This window comes from Anguilla rostrata, chromosome 4 (assembly GCF_018555375.3).
Source record: "Anguilla rostrata isolate EN2019 chromosome 4, ASM1855537v3, whole genome shotgun sequence".
Classification (NCBI taxonomy): Eukaryota; Metazoa; Chordata; class Actinopteri; order Anguilliformes; family Anguillidae; genus Anguilla; species Anguilla rostrata.
The window spans coordinates 62,533,030-62,555,163 of record NC_057936.1 but is presented as its reverse complement, the minus strand read 5'-3'; the positions used below and the strand labels follow the sequence as shown (position 1 = coordinate 62,555,163).

General features: G+C 47.1%; 1 protein-coding gene across 1 annotated transcript in view; it reads right to left on the bottom strand.

The window, feature by feature from the left end:
* The window catches only part of LOC135254162 (cadherin-10-like), a 55,343-nt gene extending 38,680 nt beyond the window's left edge, over positions 1–16,663 (bottom strand). The window contains exon 1 of the mRNA XM_064334142.1: positions 16,363–16,663. The gene's annotated coding sequence lies outside the window, so the exon portion shown is untranslated. The remainder of the gene's footprint in view (positions 1–16,362) is intronic.
* Between the last annotated feature and the right edge of the window lie 5,471 nt (positions 16,664–22,134).

Below are 22,134 nucleotides of genomic sequence, written 5' to 3'. Positions count from 1 at the left end.
CTTTATACAGCTGGATCAAAATGTCTGCATTCAGCCCACCATTACACAACACTGCACATAGCGCTAATGTAGCTACATTTAAAATGAGGCTACGCGTTTAAGACTACAAGACTGAACGAAAGGTCTTCCTAAGACCTTTCAGCACTTGCCAAACCAATAACTTGACCAATGATTGGTCTTTTTTTTTTTTGCACCAATCATTGTTTATGTTATTAGGTTCTGCACGGGATAAAGGTCTTAGCAAATCAGGCCCTACGGTGCCAAGAAAAAATACAGGCCCTCTTTCTTATTTCCACTATTCTTGCATATATGTCACATTGAATGGTGTCAGTTTAAAAAAAAAAAATTAAATTATAATTTAAAAAGATCTGAAATCATTCAGTGTGACAAATATGCAATAACAGAGGAAACCAGGAAGGGGGGAAACATGCAATGCACTGTATGCATTTAAAACTAGCCAATGTTTGCTTAAAAAAAAAAAAGAAAAAAAAGAAAAGAGGTCAGCTTATTTGTTCACTGTTACCGATGTTGCTTTTGCTACTGCTGAGAATGTTGTCCTGGATCTAGGTGAAGGCTCCAAAAGCAGATAAGCAGTAGCAGATAAATGACTGCACCACCTTTCCAGAAACATCCTCAGCGCAAAGAGTCCATTAGCCGGTTTGCTATATGTAATAATGCACAATGCTAATACACAGTGCCACACTGATTCACAAACTCAACAGACCGTTAAATGTGGAGGCTAACTCGTGAAGACAGAGCGCGCTGAATTTCTGCTACGGAATGAAATTACTTTTTTAAACATGGACTGTTATGCAGCGCATGTGCTCTGTGAAGGAATTTGATTCCAAAAGGAATGAGTCATTTGGGAAGTTTAGAACTGCAAGCTACTATCCTTATTTCTTTATAACTGTAAAATTTAGCACATTTCATCCTGTGTGTTTCAACACTTCTGCGATGGCGGCATTGCTTATATTGCCTTGGATTAAAAAAGAAATGAAATACATTCATTTGCATGTTACACTTTTTCAAACATCACAAAGACACATTTTAGGGTGCACAGAAACACAGAAACACACTCACACATAGTCATAGTTTACATAAAATGTCCAAAATGATATCACATCTTGTACACATGGCTGCATACATAGTAATGAACAGCTGGTTCTGTTTTTCGTAGGGAAATAAATTAATCTGTTTCTTCACCCCTCAGTTTTCACACTTTGAAATGGCAACCTGCGGTCTCCAGGCTTTGCAGCAGATTATTGGTGTTTGAAAGGAGGGGTGACTCCTTTTCTTTTCCTTGGGGGGACGGGAGGTGGGGGGCAGGCAGGTACATATTCACAATGAACACCAAGAGTTTTTAGGTTCTCCAAAAATGACTGGATGGGCCTCACGACAGGAGTGATGGGTCTGTGTATATGCTCACGTTCTGTAGGCGTTAGCAGAGCGTGACACGTAGAATCAGAAGGTGTGGCAGTGCAGAGGTTGCAGGCTCAATGCCCGGGCAGGGCACAGCCATGTCAACAAAAAAAATCGAGATATTTAAACACAGCTGCTCGTATCCAGCTGTGCGAAATACCCAGCTGTACGAATTTCTCGGCGTCTAATTAAAATGCAAGCGATAGTACTTCAGCCCCCCAGAATAGAGGGATTATGCAAACTAAATGCACCACAATGCATCATGGGCCAGGCCTCACATGAGGGACCACCACAGAGCTGGGGGTGTGTTTACCTTTTCCGCTGTGTTTTTGTCTCCGAGCCCCCCCCCCTCCCCCCTGTAAAACGCAGGGGTGGGCCCCGGGGTCTTCCGTCAGCCCTTCCTGTCGCACCCCTGTGTGACTCGTTTTCGGCTCTTTCTCTCTCTCTTTCTCTTCCTCTCCCTCTCTCCGCGGGACGGCCGCCGGGTGAATTCCCGCGCGCTCCGTCGGAGAGGCGGGGGGGGGGGGGGGCGTTCACCCTTTGGCGGTAAAGGTTTTTTTTTTTTTAGGACCCCGGTAGGACGCCTCCTGTCTGGTCATTGTCCCGTCACTGTGGGGTACGAGCCCGCATTGCTATGCAAATGAGCCCCCCCGATGGGGCCAGTCTGGCCCGGGACGAGCCCGCCACCGCCCCCTCAGTTACAGCCCTAGGTATCCTTTAAAAAAAAAACAGGCCCGGCGTCTAAGTGCACAGTCACGGGTAAATTTGGGACGGGATTTGGGAAGCAGCATGAAAAGCACAGGTGTCCGAAAAGAGAACAGACGCCGGCAGAGATAATCTTTTTCATTTTTCTTTTTTTTTTTTACAGTAAATCATCCTTTTCTTCCGTTTTTTTTTCTTTCTTTCTTTTTTTTTTGTTCTGCTTTTGAGGGAAAGAAGCAGCATAAGAAAATAATTCTGTCCTCGCTTCAAAGATTGAGTGAATACCTGAATTGCCGACTGACTGACTGATCGACCCACTCGCTGGCTAATCGAGCCGCAGGAAGTCTGTCGTTCCTGAGGTAGCGTTGATTCTCACACAGTCGCGCGCGAGCGGTAGCGTTAGCGGTAGCCACAGTCACTTCTGCTCAAACAAACCGCGGCGGCGTTCCATCTGGGACCTGAAACGGCACCATCTGAGCGCTGGTCCAGCTCCCTTTAAGCACACCGACAGCCCTGCTGTCTGTTTAACGAATCCAAGCGCGGCGACGGAGGCGGAGGCAGCCGCTCCTTAAACACTGAAACAGCGGCGCACGGCACAAGGGCCCCCGCGCCCCGCCCTGTGGCTTCGGTGTCATTACAGTGGGGGCTTGGGGGGGCGGGGAGGGAGGGGGTCTGTTTATTTCTGCAGACAGAACTGCGCAGAGGGGTAACGCTGAGTTGCTTGCGCAAGCTGCACGGTGAGAATACAAATACAGCAGCTTTCACGGCAGGAAGGGTGATGTTTAGTTTGGGGACGTGCGGTGCGGCCTACGTCTGTGTCGCCCTTGTGCCTTTCCCCGTGGGTGGAGAACCTCGCGTGCATTTTTGTGGTGAAAAGTCGGTGAAAAATTGGCATCGTGGCATTCAGGTGAAAACCCGGCTACGTCCGGTTGGAAAGCGAACGTTTTCTAGCCGACTAGGACGAAGGCGGGCCATGTCCGGGTAAAAGCTGAGCTACATCGAGGCTAACCTAGTCTGTTCATGTCTCAGGCTGGATTTCCGCCCCTCCGGTTGTCTAGATTCCGGCGTTACCCCACAGGGAAGCTCGCTGGGAAGGTTTCCCCCCCGGGCCAAGCTCAGCAGGACAGGCTGCCTTCTGGATGAGACATTAAATAATGGCCCTGCTTCGCTGTGCCACTTACTGCAGGGGGAAAGCGCTTCCCTGACGTCCAGGGAAAAAAAAAAAAAAAAAGTAAAATAAAGTCTGCCTGAATTAATCCAGCTACCCCATCATCTCCCTCAGTTGGAGCGGCTGAACAAATCCCTCTGTTTCCACCTCAGATGGCGCGTTGAGCGCGGTTTGGCACAAAATGGCCGCCCTGTCTCATCAGGGAAGAAGCTGCATAGTTGCAATGAGGTGAATCACTGACAGCCCCCTCCCCTTTCCCCCCCCTTTATGAAGTGCGCTGAGATTCATTAAGGGTGCGATATAAAGGGAAAATAATCATGATTATTACGGCAATACCACGAAGCCCCACTCCCGGCCTCATCCCTGCAGTGATCTAATCTCTCTCTGCAGTCATATTATATCCCTGGCACCGCCATTATGGCCTGTGAAAGATGACGGCGCTCTTTCCGCTACGTTCCGTTCGCATCCGTGAAAGCAGCGCGGCCAATCAGGACCCGTTGTGTTTTTTTTTTGCGAGGAGAAGTTTATTAAGAGAGGAGTTGGAAACTGTTTCTTCAGACCGAATTGTTCAGACCGAAGTGTTCCGCGGCGAACGTCGTTAATGTTTGAAAGCCGCGCGCAAGCAGGAGACGTAGAGAAAAGAGGAAGATAAAGTATTGAGCATTGTAAGCGCACGTGCAAAAAAATAAAAAATGCGTGCTGCAAAGCTTTTGAGATCATTTGCACTGTTCCCTATTTCCCGTTAAGGTTAATTACTCCGAGTTGCCCTTTGAATTGCTAAACATATAAACAATGAAAACGTCTCCGCATAATTGAGTCTCTCTCAGAGCCGGTGTAGCGTGTGAGCTGTCGCATCGATTCCACGCCCCCCCCCCCCCCCCAAAGGTCAGAGGTCAAGCGTAACCATTCTGGAACTCTCCGGCTGTCTTGCCCCCTTCGTTTGTTTCCTGTGCGCTGTGCAACTTGCTCTAAACAATTACAGCAGGGAAAAAAAAAGCCCTTTGTGAAAACCCATTTCCACGGGGCTGCTATTGATGTAACAGCGGGTCAGCAATAAAACAGCAAACCCAATTGTCACACAACACTAAATAATTCATGGTCCTAAAACAAAGACATTACAAATCTGGAAGAAAAAAAAAATCAGTCTAATAAAAACCAGCAAAGAAAATGTGTTTTCTGTGACAGGAATAATGCATTTTCCTGGAAGGCCATCATGAGAAACACAGAATTGCAGAAAATACACCTGTTTTTACAATGTTAATGATGCATCAGACACAAGCACACACACACACACACACACACTACACACAAACACACACACACCACATACACACCACACACACCCACACACCACACATGCACGCACACACACACACACACACACACACACACACACACCACATACACACACGCACACACATGCATTCACAAACACACACGCGCACACACACACATTCACAAACACACACACGCACACGCACACACACACAATTGCGCACACACAAAGACACACATACAAATGTGACTGCATAATGTTGAAAGTTAAAGCATTTAGAAGAACAGTCTGCTGTCTTTCTGAGACAGTTTTATTCTGAGTTACAGCACTTGTTAAAGGAGTGTTGAATCACTACAATAAAGTAGGCCACGCAGTGCTCCTAAATGCATAGTGCTTCTCTGTATTTCGCCAGCAGAGATATCCAGAAGCAATTATTTTTTCTGTGCCCTCAGTGAGTTTGAAAAGCAAAGCCATGCCATTTGAAATTCCTAACAGTGAACTCATCCACCCCCCCCCCCCTCCCCCCTCCACCCATGAATCTGAATGGCACAGTCCACTGTTGAATTTTAGCATGGGAGGGAAGCCCCCTGCCCCTTCCCCCCTATTTCCCATTGCTCTCTCTCAGGGTGAAAGAGATAAACGGGAGTGGGGGGGGATGGCTTCGCACCCACATCCGGCCCGTTCTCTGAGTGTGTGGCGAAATTAAAATTTGAACAAGCCGGTGCAGAGCCCACGCGGTCCAGCGGGGGTCTGAGTTTGAGGACTTTGGCCTCTGTGTTGCCGGGATTACCAGGCAACTCACGTATGCATTTACATGTCCTCATCAAACGCTGCGGCGGGGGTACTCAAATCTGGCCCTTCAGGTCAGCAGTACCGCTGCTTTTTCTCTTCTCTCTGATAGTCCTGTAATGTCACTGATTGGACATTCACCTGGGGAGGGGGGTAATTCACCAAGCAGTATGACTAGGAGTTAGCTGGATGACTGCACTGAAACTGAGTAGAACCTGGAACAGCTCTGTGCTCCAGATCTGGGAGGGTTGCAGGTTTGACTCAAGTGCAAGTTATCCAGCTAACTTAGCCCTAGCGAGTCAGGTTTGAACCAGGCCCTGATTGGAGGGGAGGAGTGAACTCCAGCAGTGCCGCTGGCTCCGAGGGCCAGATTTGAGTGAGCTTGGTCTGTGGTTGCGTTGCTGGGGGGGTCTGTAAATGTTGCAGCAGTGCAGCTCTGCCTTTATCCGAGTGGCGGGAAAGGCGGCTTCATAACGCATCGGGCTGTTTTTGCAGACAGCCGTTAATCTGCAGGGGCGGGGTCTGAAAGCGCATTACCCACAATGCCGCGCCCGCGCGGGTGAAACCGGCGCCTGGGGGACGTTTCCTGCACACCGCTGTCCATTACGCGCCTGCTCTAACGCACGCCGGCGTTTCGGGGAGACCCGCGCCGCAGCGCGGACCCGCTCCCCGTGTTAAGCGCTGGAGCGTTAAGGGCTTCCTGTCTGTAACACCGCCGCGCCCAACGTAACACACGGCAGATTGACTTTGGCCTGAACGCATGTCTCCCCTCAATCGCACCCCTCCTCCCCCACCAGCAACAAACTGACTGCCACAAAAGCCACAGAGCATTTCTGCTCCTCCTCCACCCCTACCCTCACCTTCACCCCCACACCCACCCTCACCCCTACCCTCATCCTCACCCCCACTCTCACCCCTGCCCTCACCCTCACCCCCACACCCACCCTCACCCCTACCCTCATCCTCACCCCCACTCTCACCCCTACCCTCACCTTCACCCCCACACCCACCCTCACCCCTACCCTCATCCTTACCCCCACTCTCACCCATACCCTCACCCTCACCCCTGCTCTCACCCTCACCCCACCCCCACTCTCACCCCCGCCCTCACCCCCATCCTGACCCTCACCCCCACTCTCACTCCTAGCTTCACCCTCACCTTCACCCCACCCCCACCCTCACTCTCGCCCCCACCCTCACCCCTACCCTCACCCCCACCCCACACCTACCCTCACTTTCACCCCCTCACATCCTCAAACCCACCCCCAACCTCACCCTCACCCTCTCCCCCACCCCCATCCCCACCCCCACCCACCCCTCCCAGCCCTGCTGCCATGGCCACAGTCATGGCACGGTTCCATCAGGGGAGAAAAAAAATCAATATCACATCAAACGGGACAGAGCAGCGCTCTGCGACTTAAGCAGAGACTGGAGGGGGAAATAATAATGCGGCAAAAACGCTAAGGGCGTCCACCAAACCCCCCCCCCCCCAAAAAAAAAAAAAAACCCTGAACCACCGACCCAATAACAAAAATGTAGGACAGCACTGTGTCTTTCATTATCTACTTGCATAGTTTCTTTTTTTCTTCTTCTTCTTCTTCTTCTTCTTGTTTGAGGTCAAGTGATATGAAGGTCTTTTTTTAAAAATCCTAGATTGGAACTCAGTGCATTAAAAAAGAAAAGTAATACCCCACTTTATAGCGAAGGTGACCAGGCGGGCTTCATTGTCGGCCTTATTGCTATCGATTTCACGAGGGAATGGAAAACTTTAACTCGGTCCTGAACCAATCATTTCCACTCCTAACTTTCTCTTCTTCGGGAGATTGCTTCTAATACACGACTGACCCGTCCATTTTTTTAATTTGGGGGGGGATCTGTCTGTGAAAAAAATTGCTGAGAGGGAGTTCGGCTGCTGCCGCAGTGAACTGTGGTGGTGCCCTTTGCACAGCTTGCATACGATCAATAGTCTCCTCTTCTGCACACACTCACATGCACAAGCACACACACACGCTCACACATGCACAAGCACAAGCACACACACTCACACACACACATGCACAAGCACACACACACACTCACATGCACATGCACAAGCACACACGCACACACTCACACACTCACATGCACAAGCACACACGCACACTCACACACTGCTGCACAAGCACAACACTCCACTACACAGCATGCACACATCAACGCACACACATTCACAAGCACACACACACACGCACACACACACATGCACTCACACACACAAAGACTCACACCCACACACACACACACACACGTGAAGACTCACACCCACACACACACATGCACGCACACACACACCCGCAGACTTACACACATACACGTGCACACACACACACACACCCACACACACACATGCATGCACACACAGACACAGACACACACACACATGCACACATGCACACAGACACACACTCACACGCACATGCACAAGCACAAGCACACACACACACATCACACAGACTCACACACACACACACACACATCATCACTGACAAAAAGCTGGCTTGCCTCTCCCCCATTCCCCCACGTGCCCGGGGAGGGGGACGATGGCAGGGCATGCGTACCCCCCCCCCCTCCCCTTTTCTGTTTGGGCTCAGTTAGGCAGAGGCAGTCCTCGCTGCGATGCGGGCGGCCCCAGGCAGATCAGACGCGCGCTCTGTTGATTTACGCCTTCATTACTGTCGTTAGCGCGGATCCTCCTTTATGACAACGCCAGGAGTCCATAAAAGTAAGAAGGGCTGAGCCGTACACAAAAAAAGAAAAAGATTTATTTATTTATTTATTTATTTTTTAATCGCAGCTTGCCGAGAATTAAAATTCAGCGGTGAACTTTCTCCTGGCGCTGCTTCCATTATGCGACTGGTATTTTTGTACTTTAAGCCGAGCGTTCCCCTCGCTTCCCCTCCCGACCCCATGCGATTTCCGCACGGTAAAATCTCAATGTCGGTGACTCAGGGAGCCGTACAGACCCCTGTTCACCTTCACCATTGGCAGTTACGCCTTTTTAGTGTCAGTGTGTGTGTGTGTGTGTGTGTGTGTGTGTGATAGTCTGTGTGTGTGTGTGTGTGAGAGAGAGAGGGAGAGAGAGTCTGTGTGTGTGTGTGTGTGAGAGAGAGAGTCTTTGTGTGTGTGCATGTTTGTGTGTGAGAGAGTCTGTGTGTGTGTGTGTGTGTGTGTGTGTGTTTATGCTGAGTCCATGTCCTTGAGATTCACCCTGAACTGTGAGGACAGTGCAGGTAAAAAAGCAGCGTTGTGTTCTGATAGGTGGCAGGTGCACCTGGGCGGCTGCCTGTGACATTTCGCGGGTGCGACGGGGGCCGGGGGGCCGGGGGCCGGGGGCCGGGGGCCGGGGGCCGGGGGCCGTATCTTTGACCTGCACAGCCCCATAGCTGGTTCGCCGTTACAGAAAGTAAATAACCCAGTGCGCGGCGCTCGGACGAACCACACGAGCGGAGGGGACGGCGGGTCGCGTACGTGCGCTCTGAGGGGGGGCCTGACGGGAGTTTACAAACACGGGCGGCTTGAGAAAGCGCCTGTTTATTCGGAAGGGCTGCTTTCCCCTGCGTTCCTCCCACAGCGACGCGGCGGATGCGCCGCCAATGCTAACCGTTACAGAGTCATTCCCCCGCTGAGTCACCAGACAAAGTTAACTGTTTGGATCTGTCAGATGCCAGGTTTGGGGAAACAAGGCCTCCACAATGCCCAAGGTGGTTATCTTAATGCATTACGTCCCATTGGTTTCCACTGTCATGGCAGAACTTGCACAAGCTGACAGAGTTTGGACAGGGCGATAAGGTAAAGCTAACTGCAATGGGCAAGGCGACCTTCAATGGACTCGGTGTCCTTCTTCAGAGCACCAGAGGGGGCGCTGTGGAGCTTCAGTCTGGGTGAGCTCCACCCCTCTGAAGTGCGCGTCTGGCGCCAGGGGATCTTAGCTAAAAGTACTTGGACTCCTGGAAATAGGTGAGAAGGCATTAATCTCATTCAATCGGGGGAAGAATAATTAAAGCAGGTGGTTAAGTGTTTTCCAGTCATGTCAGGTTGAGGTTGAGAAACAATATTGAGACAATAAAATGAGCACCCCCATCAAGAACAGTGAAAATTGACGCCAGTTCTGTGCCAGCAACGTGACAAATAAGTGCTAGTTCTCCCTTTCTGTCTGTCTGCAGTTTCTGTCTATCAGAGGGAACAGAGCAGGGCTAATTTAACCCGCCTCCAGGCTACGATTCGTCAGATTTTACAAGTGCTTAACAGTCACCTTCCCAAGCGTCTCCCCCCGTTAAATAAAAGCCTCAATTAATGTTTTTTTTTTTCTCTTTTTTCTCCGGCTCCCCTTCAGACGTGTCAAAAGTGACTTTGAGACGGTGCGCCCCCCCCCCATTAAGGTGACGAGCCCAGTCTCTCTCTCTCCGTCTCCAGCGGTAATTGGAAGCGGCGGAGCTCGTTTTTTTTTTTCCGAAAAACCCCGCGCGTCAGGGAAGAGTGACGCGACGCGCCGCGCACCTGTCGCAGGCCCCGATTGGCTGACCTTTACACGGCGGTGCGAGTCGCGGCTCGCTCGCGCGCAGGGCCCTGTAAGAGAGAGGCCTCCGTTATTACCGGCTGACAGGGAACCCTGCTTCTAACAGCCTGAAGTCTTCTCCAATACTCCACGCTATCATAATATATAGAACTCTTTGTCATTTTTTTTTTTTGTCAAAATTCCATTCCTTTTTTTTTTTTTCTTTTTCTTGCATATATGAACAGTCACGCTGAAGATAACATTGGTGCGTGACTGTTATTCCGGGCGAGGAACATGTGTGTTTGTTATCTTGCTCGCTGCGAGACTAAACTGTGTATGGGAAGCAAACGTGTGCCATCTCCCTTAAGCCAAACCAAACAGCTGCCCTGCCTCATCCGGATTTAAACCAGACCAGTCCCAGAATCCCTCTGAAAGAGAGAGAGAATAGAGAGAGAGAGAGAGAGAGAGAGAGATGGAGAGAGAACCAGGCCTTATGATACCTAAGGAGAGGTAAATTCACAGTGTAGCTCTGGTCCTTGGTGCAGATTGAATGCAGTGACCTCGGTCCTGGGTTCGAGGGAGCGGCCAACTCCACCAGAGAGCAGCCAGTTAGCTGAGGGGCTCCTGGGAAGAGGCCCTAATCTGCCTTATCCTGCCCCACACACACACACACACACACACACACACCACCCGCTTGCTAAGCCACCACTGGGCCTGGGGTGTTGCGTGTCAAATGGGATCGACTGCTACTTTAATCCAGAGGCCTGTTTAGCAAACCACCCGCCCATACCCACCCAAACACACACACACACACGCGCGCGCACGCACACACACACTTCCTCAAGGTTGTGGGAGGTACCATCATCCCCCATCAGCATCACAGCAGTCCCCTGGAGTTGACAGTTTTTCACTGACAGAGAAGAGTGAGCGTTGTTATCACTGCGTCCTGCTGGCAGCCCCACTCTCCCACCGACTCCACGCCGACACACACACACACACACACCCACGCGTGCCCACACACACACGCCCACCCGTGCATGTACACACACAAACACCCACGCCCATGCGTGCCCACACACACACACACACATCATCCATCATCCATCATCCGTTTTATTCAAACGCACAAACCCCCCCCCCGCTCATTAAAACCCCTTAAAACTCCGCCTTCCTCCGACCTTCAGGAGCTCCCTTAATGCGTACTGCACAACTGCTGCAGAGGAGGAGACCCACCACAGGGTCTTCCCTCCTCAGGGCCGTTCCAGAGAGACCGTCTGGCTCACAGACCAGAGCTGCGCTCGCTTCACGTTGTATTCCTTATCGGTCGTTAGCGTTATCTGTTCATCCTCTCCAGGGCAAATCCTGAGAGATAACATCAGTTGTTTTTTTTTTTTGGAGCTGGCATCTAATTTCCCTCCAAGGAGCCCAGCTACTGTGGCCTACTGTGTACATCAACAGAACAAGAGATAAGCTTGCCCTGTCGTCATGACGTCTAACAGGTTTCCCTTCCCTTCTATCTCAATTCAGTCTATTCATGATATTGAGATTCAATTCATGAATTCAAACAAAATTCTTACAGAACGTTGTGGGAATTTTTTTTCATTCGTAAACTGACTTTGAATCAGTTTTGTGAATTGACTGAACAGAATTGCTACATCCAGCCCACATGCTTACATCACAAGTCGGTTATCAGATCCCCACCCACACCGAGGCCACCCCCATTTGTCCTGTCATCTGAGGGTCTGATGAACCTCGTCGAATCATGCTACACTGTGCCGAGGGTAACAACACAAGCACAACTGCACCCAGGCCTCAAATGCCACCTACCAAACTCTGATCTCTGACGAAACTCGACAAAACCCGTTTCACCTAAAATTGCGTTTCAGCTCTAAAGACCGAAACATTCCGCGGCACCCCGATATTCTCCTTCAACAATTTACCGACCGCTAACGATGTGAACCTGGGCCGTGTTTAAAAGAAGGGATGAAAAACGTTGGCAGTCGGCGTTATTTATCTTTTCGCTGTAATTTATCTCAGCCGGACCAAACTGTGAGAAGAATGTGTCTGGACAGCAACCAGAGCTGTGCTGATCATGTTGATCGTGATTCTTGCCTCTGCAGTTTTACTAAGAAGGCCTGTCCCAGACCGAGCCACCAGCCGCGTGGTCTAAATGATTTCTGTGTGTCTGAAGTGACTACGCAACTCAGATAATGCAGGGTAATGCAGTTTTTTTTGTAACTTGCTTTTTACAAAGACACAGTCACAAAGGCTCTTCACGCAAAAAAACAAAAACTGAAAGTATGAAAAATTAAGCAAGATTGTGCCTGAGCCCCAAAAAATGCAGCATTTGATACAGACGTGCTGTCGACTTTATACGTAATCCTTATATGTGCAATTGCTTCCCCTCATATGAACCACACGAACAATTAGCCATTGTTAAATCAAGTGTTAATGATCTCATTCTGCACGGTATTAAACAGCAAACCGAGCAGGGAGAATGCCTCTTCGGCATTGGAAACAGACACTCTCCTCACATGCTGCTCATTAAGTCAAACTTCCAAATCCGAGCCCGTTTTTTTTTTTTCCCACAAAGCAGCCCTCTGATCCTCCTCTTTGAGTTGCTTCATTATTGAGGACGCCATCCCACTTACACTCCTCTGCACAACATCGCAAGCCCGAGCGAGGCAGACCACCGCCTTCCCTTTGCGATGGTGTGAAACAAGGACATCCTTCCAGCACCACTATGCCGCCATGTTGAAAAGAGGCCCAGGATTACACTCATATTTATCTAGGGCTTCAGAATATCAAATTATCGCTCTGCACTTCAAGCTGTGGTAAACGTGGCACTGCAATACAATGTCTGGCCTTTCTTATTGTGATCTACAGTACCACGTCTACAATAGTAAAGGGAAGTATCATGTTTTTGTTTTGTTTTTGTTTTTTTAAGCCCTTGCAATTTGTTCATCTAGTGGTTTTCAACATTCAAATGTAATATGGGCAACTACAATGACAACCCAAAAAAAAAAAAAAAAACGTAAAATATGTTGTGAATGTATCAACATGTACTTAATGAAAGACTGTCAACTACAACAACAACAGCAAAATAATTACATATATATATATATTATTATTATTTTTTTTTTTTTACTTGCAGTGACAGTAATTGAGGTTTCCAGGACCTTCAGAATCCACAAGGGGGCACAATTCCTGGAATTCCTTTGTCTGTGACGTTCAAATCTGAGCGAAAATCATACACCTATGAAATTTAAATCGCAAAAAGAAGAAGGAAAAACCATAAATGAACCATAAGCACATTTTGAGGGTAAAAGATGGCTGACTGCCACTTTTTAAATTGATCCAGCCTATTGGAAACCAAGTGAAAATCCATGTCTGATGCAGCAGCTGAGAAACTGAAGCAAGTAGACATGCGATTTAGGGGAACAGATTACCAGATCAATGTGCAATGTGTTGGGGGTAAAACTCACAAATAAACAGGTACCCCTCTGAGAGAGAGGGGGAGAGAGAGAGAGAGAGAGAGAGAGAGAGAGAGAGAGAGAGAGAGAGATGAATATGGGCCGTGTTGAGTTACAGTATATGAGGTATCCTCATAAATGTTCATTATAAATGGTATTATTTCATAGAAACCAACATGTGAAAACAATCCTGCCCATCTGGATTAAAAAAAGGATGGCTAGTTTTGGTATATATGGTCTCTAAGAACCAGACAGTGGGCAGTCCACCCTGTATTCTGTAACACCATTCCAAAATTAATGCAGTAGGTTAAAAGAGCCATTTTATAATATATAGTGGTCTGTATTACCTAGCTCATTTAGCCCATTAAAATCCGTAAGAGACTGTGAATGTTATTCTGATTGAACCAAATGGAAGTTGGAATCGGCTAAACTAATGCTTATGTGAGTCTCGCCTCTGTAACACAATATTATAAACTCTCTTTTTGAAGCTTGCCCAAAATGTACTGTACAGGATTTCAGTATGAATCATCTGTCTAAATGGTTATTTTAAAACCAAAATCTCTACCCATCTGTCTGAGGGAGGAACATAAAACGATAAAAATCAAACGATTTAGGGATTAAGCATCTTTCTTCCATAAATGTGGAACTGGGCTGAAAGCGTTCATTTCTGTGCTGAACTTCGGTACTGTTTGATTATTTAATGAATAACACGGCCTCCTGTATTTCTTACTGTGGTCGTACTGGCATAACTGGAACATAAACACAGGTGAGCGCCCACGCACACCCGCGTGCACATGCTGCCATCTATTCCCAGTCCTTCTAAATATTTAACATCTGTCATATCCTCTGTATGTCTTTGATCAGGCACGTTTTTTTAAAATGTTACCACCCCTCCGCACGCTGAGAATCAGAAGCCTCCTCTCCTTTCATCTCTGAGCGTTAAGCCGCTCCACATCTGCTGATAAGTCACACTAAATGGATTGGAATTTGGAACATGAAACCCAGTGGTCCAGTTCTGTCTCGATACTTAGATTTTTGCGAACGTTTAAGTGTCAATAAACTTTAAGATTACGCGTTAAAACTGGTATCTCAATCTATAACGAACAGAAGGCTTTGACAACACCAGGACCGTAATTACCCAACTAGCCATCCCCGACGTTATCTGCGCTGAACAGAGGCTGCAACTCTAGGGTTGCGCAACATTGGCGCCGCAAATAAACTCTTTCTCTCACGTGCAAAACTAATGCAACAATGACGATTTTAATCGATTGTCCCTTACCCCTAATCCCATCATCCCTGTAACTCACAGTAGGCTACCACAGTTTTTTTTTTTTTTTTACATCTGCACGCGCACCCAACGGTAAGAGCTTCACGTGGCGCAGGTGATTGATGATTCCTCAAGCAACAGTGATTAGCCCGAATATGACAAGATTCCTGCGCATGTATGCGTTCATTTCTCCCGGTATGAGAGTTTAGACCCCCGCCTGCTGGTTTCATCTACAGCAGGCCTACATGAGATTATACACGCATGATGCTGAATGTATACCGCGAGTGTGCACTCTTAGGTTTGTGGCTAAAAAAGTGAAAGAAACTGTAGATACTGAGGAGATACTGTAACTACGTACTAAGATGCATCAGAACACGCCTACACTGTAGCCGTACAACAGTGGGCTACTTACAGAGAGAGGATGAATCAAAAGAATGCATCTATTAAGTGGGGTTGTTCAAAATACCTCGACATGTAAATTTCGATCCGATTTCGTTGGCCACAAAGGACTGGATTGACAATTGATATGATTTTTATTATGGCACATACAATTGGTGGATTGTCTCTTCAACAAGTCCGCGCGTGAAACTCTGACCCGCACCTCTGTAACGGATCTATTTCAGTCTTGTTTTTGAAGCCATACACCATGCACTGCCAGAGCATCATTTGCATACATTAAGCATCTTCAGAAATAAATTGAGCGCGTGCTCCGTAGTGTTCGGAATTGGAAAAGCCGCAGCCAGGCTACCGTGTAAGATTTTTGGAGAGAGAAAGAGAGTGTGGGTGAGCGAGAGAATTAAGCGCCACTCTCATTAAGCGCATTTTTGTCAGAAAGCATAACAGATTTCTCGTAACAGAATTACATATATGTACACGATAGAGCCTAATAAAGAAATACTATAGAGTCTAATAAAGAAATACAGTTGAGAATATCCCTTCGAAAGTTTCAGTCAACAACACGATACAATTCAGTGACATAAACTCAAAGTTCAAAAATGCAATCAAAATTAATTGTCATAATCCATGCAAGTTTTTACAGTAGCCTAGTCAATCAATTTATCTTCCCCTGCATTTCAACATAACAACATTACATCACTTTGCATGTAGAACAAGCAGCACATATAATATATAATAATATGGGCGTTTAAAAAAAATATATATATATTATTATTATTATTATTATATACAGTAAAGGTAGCTTTTCTTTATTATCTGAACGCAGACGCTGAATGAATCACTCAGCAGGAAACGCTTTTCTAATAGAGCAGGTTTAACGTAAATGAAAAATAAATAAATTAAGATGAATACTTTATATTCTAGATTGTATTGTAAAATGCTTGCAATTTGCTCAACCATATGTTTTTTTTTTAAAGTTACCTGCAGCATATTGAAGTTTCTCAAAACGTCCAGGAAAACAGAATAGAGGACGAGGTAGCTGATAACAAACAACTTCGATAAACTTATCGGTAGCCGCAGATAGGCAGGTATAAAGTCAACTATACCAGAAACGCTCTAAAATATCGGTGATTACTGTCTGTTTTTAATTATTTCAGTATAGATGCACATCGCATATCCGCGTTTGTAAGCGTATAAATTCAAATCGTCACAGGAACGCCATGGACAGCCCACGCCGTTATATTTGCTAAACATCTTTCTGCTACTTACTAATAAATTCTGCAATCCCTTCCCCGTAATTCCTCCGAAAGACCAGAGCGAATATAACGGAACACTCACCCAATATTCAGTGCAGTTGGAAATCCGACTTAGGGGAGCGGTACTTGTTAAGTGGTCTGATGCTTATCCGTTCACTGCAGCAGTATCACTGTAGCTTTCGATCCGCTCCACAGCTGCGTCTCTCTCTCTCTCTCCCTCTCTCTCGCCCCAGCTGCATCACTCCTCGCGCTGGATGGCAGGGACGCTAAAGCAGAGGGGACGCTGCTCCTGATTGGCTCCCACTCACGAGTCCCTGATAAAAGAAGAAAAAAAATAGGCAGACTAAAGCATTGCAAGGAAAAAAAACTCGCCCGCGCGGGCAATGAGCGGATGGCAACATGGCTGATGAACAGGGCGGATGCACCAGTCAGGATACACCTGACCCAGAGATGTATTATTATTATTATTATTATTATTATTATTATTATTATTGTGCCAAATTCATTTTATATTTGTACCAGTCCCAGCCTCACATGTCGATGCCAGTCTCTGATACGGCTGTTAAATTAAATGAGCTCATTCTGACTGAGTTGGGGGGCGTGGGCGGGGTTTGGGGGGCAGCTGGGTAGCAGGACCCAGAATAGTGGGATCACGGGGAGACTGTGGAAGCTGCTGTCACCTCAGGTGTTGGGGGGGGGGGGGGGGGTCCTACACCAATGGCTGTCGCATGCGGGTACAAGGAAGTTTGGCAAGCTTCCCGGCCTCTTCTTCCATGCCCAAGCGCAGTGCTCACCATCACGCTCTCGCGCTCCCACAAAGAGGCAGACTCACAGGAACAGAGGACTGGAGCGGTTGGCCTGACCTTCTGTAAGCAGCCTGTGTCATCACGTCACCTGTTCACTGTTCCCCCCCCGTACCACAACCCCCCCCTCCGTTCAGCCCCTGTGTGCCAACATAACCCGTCACCTCCACCTCCACGCTGAAGTCGGAAAGTTTTTTGGCAGGCAAGATCGTCTTATCAGCCAGATACCCTCAAAAAGTCTGACTGCAGGCTTAATCCGGTGCTGGATACTCTAGTTTTCTCTGGAAAATAGTGAGCTTAGATGGTCTGAGTGACCAGTTGCAAACAGTAGTATGCATTCTTATAATGGTACTGATCAGAACAGAACAGGGACAAACAGGGCAGACTGACATTTTGAGGAAAAACAAGAGTTTTTTTTTACAGAGTATCTGAACAAGTGGGTTGTTAGTCTCTGAAGAAGGAGAGATGCTTGTTGCGTTGAAACATAATTTTGGTATACTGGTCCCTGTTCTGTTTAATTAGGCTTTACAAATGCCACTGTGTTTTGAGTGCTCCAGTTTTATTCCGTTAGTCTCATCCTTTGGAGAAGTTGCCTGGGTAAGGAAATTCTTCATTGATCACAGACACCCCCCACCCCCCCACCCCCACACTTCCCCTTTGAGTGTTTCAGCTGATGCATGTAGATTTTCACTCTCTGTTTACACTGGTGGTGGTGGGGGTGGGGGGAGGGGGGTGCTTGGCTGCTAGTGAAACAAAGAGAAAACAAACAAATAAACTTTGCACTACGCTGATGCCCTATATTTACATTATGTTACGTTCACTTTTCCAGACAGTCTTATCCAGAGCCAAAATGGCGGAGAACATAGGTGCATCCGTATGAGTTGCATGAGCAACGCTGTTAGCAATAGACCAGGCCAGGGGCGTCGTAGTGGGGGGGGGAAAGTGGGACTGACTACCCAGGGCCCGAATGGGGGGAGGGCCCTCGAAAAGCCTGGAATGATGCGTGAGAGACATGGATCGAGAGAGGAAAGGGGGGCCCACAGAGACTTGCTTATGTATAGGGCCCAGAATTTTGTGCCGCACCCCTGGACCAGGCTAACAGCTCTCCCACATCGAAAGCAATGCATGTGCAACCAGGCCTAGCTCCAGCCTTTCTGCAGCCATTGGCGAGATTGCTGACAGAGGGGGGGTTGCAGACCGACAAGTGGGGCCACCAATTAGCAGAGATATGTGGGTCCCCCACCCCGCCACCCCTTTTGTTTGGTGCCCATCTAGTGTACTAAAGTATCAATCAATGAGATCCGGGACAGCACTCCCATTAATGAATTTTTATTTTGTGCATTTTTTTTTTTTTAATTCTCAATGGCAGTGCTGTCCTAGATCTCATTCGATCATGTACTTTTTCTAGGATTCAGCATCCAGTTCTAGTCATTATCATACGGAGTTGACCGTGCTTCTTCTCATAATTTCTACTAATGTATCAATACCATTAGGCCTCTCCACATTTAATTGAAAAGCAAGCGTTACTGAATGGGAGAGGAACCAAGATGCAGTCTGAACAGGTGGGTTAGCCTGTGCAGGAAGGTGTCCAGTCATTCTGCCATCCCGGCCACTGTAGGAAGTCCATCCCACCACCAGTGGGCGCCAGTACGTAAAGTCACCCCGCTTCCGCCACCGGTTGCTGGCAAGCTGACTCACCGTGGCTACGTGGGTGGAGAAGTAACGCCGGTCACCTTGGGGCACCCCGGAGCCCCTGGTGGCCCTTCAGGCAAGCTGAGATGCGTGCAGACAGCGACGTGCCCCAGAGACTTCTGAACCGCACTCCCAGAGAGCGGAGGGAGGACCGCATGCAGATGTGAAATCTTACGTGTGTGAATGCATTGTGGGATACGTGGTGTTTGGCTTTGCTGTGCACCCCCTCCTTCCCTTCCTGTCTACGCGCTCATGTTGCAGGGGGGTCAGTCGCGAATCGAACTTAAATTACACCTTATTTTTTTTCTCTTTGCCTAAATTTGAAGTAAACCTAAAAAAAAAAAAAAAAAAGATTAGGTGTTGTTGACTTGCGGTTGGCTACCCAGAGATAAATGTACAAATGCACACCGCCGTCTCCTGTGTGTCAATGAGCCTACTCAGTGTTAAATGTTCAGTGTTAAATTAACTCTTACAGTGTGCCTGCGGTCCCTATTGGACTCATATAAACCATATCAGAGTTCAATTAACAGTGAATTGTTAATTGAACTCTATTAGAGTTCAATGAATTGGACGTTTTACTGTGTAGAATGGAGACGGAGTCACAGGACACTCACCCATCACCAGCTTTGGCACCAGATCTCCATATCAGGACCCCGTCTTTGATCCTGTTAATAACTGACGAGGCGGGACAAAGGAAAAGAGAATTCTACACTGCTGACTTCTGCTGATTCTGTCGACACATCAGCATTCCACACACGAGGCAACTTTTTTTTTTTTTTTTCTTCACAGGAAGTGGCCGCAGAACGTACGTCACCAGGGGTCTGCAACCCTGGCCCTGCGGGGGCCCCGCACGGTCTGCTGGTTTTTGCTTTCACCTTAAAATCAGCACGCGATTCAGACCAAAGTAAACCAGGTGAAGTGACCCAACTGTGTCATCAACTGCTCTGACTGATTCATTAAGTGCAGAGTAACAACACAAGCCAGCAGAGCCCGGGGGCTCCCCAGGACGAGGACGGCAGACCCCCTGTAGAATTCAGAACCGAAAAGGAGGGTAAGAAGGGAAGACGCAGATAAACGAGGGTGTGCACAAAAACACATATCCCGTGGTTGAGCATGCATTGACCTGTTTGAAAGAGTAATGGACAAGTCTTTTAGAGACTACTTTCATGACGTGCAGAAATCCCATTTTCCCCAAGCAGGTAAACAAAGCTCTCAGATCAAGAGAAACGTAAGAAAGTGAAAAAGGGGAGTAGAAAGAAAGCAGCAACCTTCCTATCCCCCCGCCAACCCCCCACCCCCCCCCCATTTTAAAATTTCCGTCTTTCCTAAAGACTCAGACACGCTGTTGTTCTGCAAAGCGAAGATAACTTTTATCAACGTGGCCTGCCGTTTACTCAGGGGAAATAAAAGGGAAGAGAGATCAACGATCAAGAAGAGCACATTTGCGATGAAGTGGTTGTAGTGGGGAGAGGCTCTAAGGAAAGGATGCTCTCAGTGTCCTGCAAGAATAATACTTAAAAATAAAAATAAAAACATATTGGAGAATATTATGTATGTATGTGTGAATGTATGTACGTACGCACGTATGTATATATGTATGTGTGTACATGGCCAAAAGTATCTGGACACCCCTTGGTCTGGGGCTGCTTTTCATGGTTTGGGCTAGGCCCTTTAGTTCCAGTGAAGGCAAATCTTAATGTTACAGCATTATAACTCATTCTAGATGATTCCGTGCTTTCCCAACAGTTTGGGGAAGGCCGTTTCCTGTTTCACCATGACAGTACCCCCTGGGCACACATTAAAATCTATATAGAAATGTTTCTTTTTTTTTTTTTATAACGGGACAGACTTCACTGGTCTGCACAGAGCCCTGACCTCAACCAAATCCAACACCTCTGGGATCAATTGGAAAGCCAACTGCGAGCCAGGCCTAATCGCCCAATCAGTGCCCGACTTCACTAATGCTCCTCTGGCTGAATGGAGAATGGAAGAAAATCCCTGCAGCAATGCTCCAACATCTAGTATAAAGGACGTTATTATGATACTTACATCGCCATAATTAAATGTGATCTACCTAACATTTATGTAAATATGTTGTTCATAATGTTTGGTAGATTGCTTTGGTCATTTAAAATAGAAACAACTGACATTTTTGTGAAATAAAAGACAAATATATGTATCATTGTGCATTCATTAAGAAAAAAACCAGCCAAGCATAACATACATACATTTATCTGTTTGCTAAAATCAAACAGTCCCATACCTGTTATGTTGACGTTTTGAAATTAAAATTATATTTCTTTTTTTTTCTCAGATATGACGAACTCAGAGTCTTTGCATGAACCAAACTGAATAAAATGTTGCCAGTGGCATTTCAGGACCTATTGTCAATCAAAGGGACTGTCCAAACGCCCACCCCCACCCCCCCCCCAAAAAATAAATAAATAAATAATAAAAATAAAAATAAATAATAATAATAATAATAATAATAATAATAATAATAATAATAATAATAATAATAACAATAGTATTATTATTAATAATAATAATAATAATAATAATAATAATAATAATAATAATAATAGACAGTGTTTCCGAAAAGCCGTGCGGTAAATTTCCCAAGGTCCTCTGCTCTGATGGAGAGCGACAGTAGACCAGGGACGTCGGTGGATTTGCAGCGCGCGCCTTAATCTTGACGTGACCCAAATGCACCGCCTGACACGGCCGGCGCGCTTCTCACTCGACTGCTGACGGGATCGAGCGTAAACTCCGCGTTGTGACACGAAAGCAGCCGTCGCCATCGCCAGCCTGGCTCAGCACTGACCGGGCGAAGAAGAAGAAGAAAAAAAAAGAGCCAATCGTACGGAAAGGTAAACAAGGAAACGGCACGTCGCACCGACACCGCCGAGCTTCCTGAAACGCCGTCGCAGAGAGCAGGCAGGCGCAGAACTCAACCCGCACGCCGAGGCGTGTGACATAACCATATCAAGGCAATGAATGTGCTTTGTAAAAAAATAAATCACATGAACATGCTGCTTGTTTATTTATATTAGTGATGGTTAGTGGAGCTATTGTAGATTTTGATAATTACTCCACTGCTTTTAATGGGCCATTATTCCCTTTTGGTTGTGCAATATCTGGATCTGGAAAGAAGTCACAAATTCTCCTTACAACTATGTGTCCTTGTTTCTTGTTTTGTTTTGTTGTGAATAATGACATAGCTGGAGTCAGTTATACCTCTAGCATGAGTATAGAGTTTGAATCAAACATTTTTATTGTATCATATTTTTAGAAGTTACAACCAAACTATCAGCCGCCGCTTGGTGTTTTGAAGGGAAGGGACAGTTCAGTATCACGGT